Here is a 3,952-nt window from a genome sequence, read left to right as displayed (position 1 = left end):
CTGCTGAAGAGGGGAGTGACAGAGAGCCTTGGTGGCACCTTGCATCCAGCCAAGGTCAACCCACCACATGGGGTAAGAGCTTCCCACCTTCACCATGGCACTGGGTCAGCTGGACCCCGAGCTCCTTCCAGAACAAGGGCGTTGATCCTCCTGGCCGGCACTGCCTGGGCATGTACCTGCAGGGACAACCTAATGCTCCCCCGACGCGCTCAGCCGTCTGGCCTCTAGTGCATCGGCGCGCACTACAGCACAGACCTGCGTACGGGCAACGGCTGCTTATTCAAGCTTTTTATACCTGCAGCCAGGCTTTCTGGGACTGTGAAGGGTCCAAGGAACTGGGCATACAGCAAAGCCCTCTCCTTCCAGCCAGGCAACGTTTCCAGTGGAAAGAAGTCATGTCCAAAGCGGTGCTATGTGCTGAACGTCACCATGTGTTTTCCTTCCCAGAGACTGTAACCGGCCCACTCTGGGGTGTTGCGGACTCCCAGCAGTCGGGATGGTTCATCTGCTCTGCCTGGACCAGCCCCTTAATGGCTCAGTGCTGACCCCCACGGAAACAGAGCCTGCGCAAGATCCCCGCCGCAGCACCGGGCTCACGGTGCCATCAGGCCGTGATGGGAGCAGAATTATGTGCAAAAAGGGTTCAGGTCAGATCCCCCACTGGTGTGAGTGGGTCCAGCCCAGCCCCTGCACTGCAGCTCCACCATCCTCTATCACAGCCACAGGAGAGCCAGCTCCCACGGGGAATCCCGAAACGAGGGTGTTTAAGCTCCGATCACCTCCATCAGGAGGAGATCTAATCAAGAGAGAGCCCAGAGTAGAGTGGCTCAGGTCACCCTGAGGCAGCCAGCTGGGGCTGGGGTCACCCCAGAATATCCTGCCTGCCCCCCATACCTCCCTCTGCGGCCGTTTCCATTCATTTGAACAGGGTTGCTTTGGCGTAGGGTTAGAAAGCGGAGGGGCAAAGCAGTGCTATGCACTTAAAATCACTGGTAGCAGTGCTGGCCACAGCCCTGCTGTGCACAAGGCTGCACCATGAAGGTCTGCAGCATTCATCATCCCAGGAGGGGCTAAAAAGGGACAAAATAAATCCTGACTTTTTTTTTCCCCTTACATAAAGCTGTCGTTGCTGAGAACACCCAAGGAACACTGGTATTTACTGAAGCCTGAATGGTCATGTGGATACCCAAGGGAAATTACAGAAAAATAACAAAAAATGCCCTGCATCTTGCAAGTCAGACGGAGAACAGAATGGTCACCCGTGCTTTACAGGTTACCCGGTAAGATTTTGTTCATATGAACCAAACAACAGAAGCTGCCTCCCTCAGGCTGAGCCCCCTTCCTAGGGTTTCAGCACTGGGTTTGACAAACCTTTTCCCTCAGGCTGAGCCCCCTTCCTAGGGTTTCAGGGTTAAGCACTGGGTTTGACAAACCTTCGTGACCCCCGTGCCATTTGCAGTCCTGCTGCTGGCGAGGATGGAGGAGTATCAGCTGTGGTAATGAAGGCACGGACCCCAAGTTCATGCCCCAGTGCAAACAGCATTGGGGCACGGGATCACTTTATTTAACACTTTACATCCTTTTATACCCATCCCAAAACAAAGCCTCTACTTTTCTCTTATCACCTAGCCAGCTGGCAAGCACTGAGCCCAAGCCTTATACGGAAACAAAGTTCATCTTACAAGGTCCATTGGTCGCAGCATTGACCTTGTTTTTCACTTAGCTCTTGTTCAGTTATCCCCTGGCTCGTGACCAACAAGGCCAAGGATATCTCACACCTGCAGAGTCCGTACTTGTGCCCACAATCAGCGGCAGCAGAAGGCCAGGTAGTGACCAAAGGCTGTGGCCAGAAAAGCTGGGCAGACGAGGAGCTTAGGGACAGGGCTTAGTAGTGGGCAGGTATGGTTGGGCTCGATGCTCTTAAAGGTCTTCTCCAACCCAACGATTCTATGATGCTGTGACTCCAAGAAGGAGAAGGGATGGAGGCAGAACATCTGGGTGAGGCAGACCGGGAAGCTGACCTCGCCGGTGCCGAATCAAAAGGCGTGCAACACCGTGGGCAAGGTGGACCGAGTCAGGCCCAGGTCAGTGGTGGCCACGATCGAAAGGAAGTAGTCCATGGGCTGGTGGAGCCTTCGATTCACTCTCACAACAAGCAGGATGGTGCCATTTCCCAGCATTGTGATGAGACGCATCAGACAGCGAGAGAAGAAAATGCAGTGGTGGAAAAGAGCCATCCCGGGAATGCCCGTTTTTTTTTCATGGCTGCTGTTCCCTGGGAACATGCCTGACCCACGCTGACCCCCTGCCTGAGTTAAAGGCCCCTTTTTCATTAGCAATTCAAAGGTAATGCAGGATCAGATTTTGCAGGGCACTGAAAACCAACAGTCTGGTGTCCAGGCGTGAAGAACTCATTTCTTTTCTCCTCCTTGAAGATGTGCCAGAGCAGAGATGAGCACTTTGCAGCGCCAGTTCAGTCCTTTTTCCTGCTTTATTTTCCCCAGGCTCCTCACCTGTAAAGCCAATAAATTATTTATTGCGCTGGGGCTACATCCCTCCCAGGACATTGCGATGGCCTCGTCTCTCAACTGCTGTAAGCAACGTCGTCGTCCTTCCCTGGCACTCAGGCCCTGGTCTCTGCTTCCTCGTGGGTCCCTCTCCAACTCTCTGCATCAGATTTGCAGCCTTTCCCCTCGGCCCCCAGCCTTTTCCAGACCTCTGCTCCCAGTCCCTGATGCACACAGCCTCGCCCCATGCGCTTCCATGCAGGACATTCGGTGTGGGTGAACCCGGCGGGCAGCTGAACAGCCCCCAGCCCCTCGCCCACTCCCCTCCTCCCTCAGTGGGGTGGGGGAGAGAATCAGGGGAAAAAGGTAAAACCTGTGGGTTGAGATAAAGACAGTTTAATAAAAAAGCAGAGGAAAAAAAATAGCAGTAATAATAATAATAATAATGGAGATAGAATATACAGAATGCACAAACCAAGTGATGCACAGTCCCCCCGCTGCCCGCCGCCCAGCCCCATCCCCAAGCAGTGATCACTGCCCCCAGCCAACTCCCCCAGTTTCCATACTGGGCATGATGCCCTATGGGCTGGAATAGCCCTGGGGCCAGCGAGGGTCGGCTGTCCTGGCCATTAAAGACAGTTTAATAAAAAAGCAGAGGAAAAAAAATAGCAGTAATAATAATAATAATAATGGAGATAGAATATACAGAATGCACAAACCAAGTGATGCACAGTGCAATTGCTCACCACCCGCTGACCGACGGCCAAGCCCATCCCCAAGCAGCGATCACTGCCCCCAGCCAACTCCCCCAGTTTCCATACTGGGCATGATGCCCTATGGGCTGGAATAGCCCTGGGGCCAGCGAGGGTCGGCTGTCCTGGCCATTCCCCCTCCCAGCTTCTCGTGCCCCTGGCAGAGCAGGGCAAGCTGGAAAGTCCTTGCCTGGTGTAAGCCCCGCTCAGCACCAACTGAACCATCCGGGTGTTACCAATGTTCTTCCCATCCTAAATCCAGACCCCAGTGCTGTGCCTGCTTCTAAGAAGAAAATTCACTCCATCCATGCCGAAACCAGGCCACCACTGCAGGAGCACAGTGGTCCCTCGTACCACCCTTGCTCCTCGGGGCAGCCCTCCCCGTGCCCATGGGCCATTGCCTGTTTCGCCTCCCGGGCTGTGCCTCCAGCCTGTTGTCCACCCTCGCCTGCACCGTGGGACTGTGCTCCTGGGCAAGGGTCCCTGGGAGCTACAGGGACAGCAGCAATTACCGTAATTTATCCGTCACCCACCCTGACCCCCAAGGGGGCACGGTCACCCCTGCAAGTCTAAATCTGGTAAGGCATTGGCAAATTCAGAACCTCATCACTTCCCTTCTCTCCAGGGGTTCTTACTGGTGGCCCCTGCAGTTATCCGGAGTGACAGGCACGTGCGAGGAATACACACCGCGGC

This window comes from Egretta garzetta, unplaced genomic scaffold (genome assembly GCF_000687185.1).
Source record: "Egretta garzetta isolate BGI_Z169 unplaced genomic scaffold, ASM68718v1 scaffold652, whole genome shotgun sequence".
NCBI lineage: Eukaryota > Metazoa > Chordata > Aves > Pelecaniformes > Ardeidae > Egretta > Egretta garzetta.
This window is presented reverse-complemented; position numbering follows the sequence as displayed.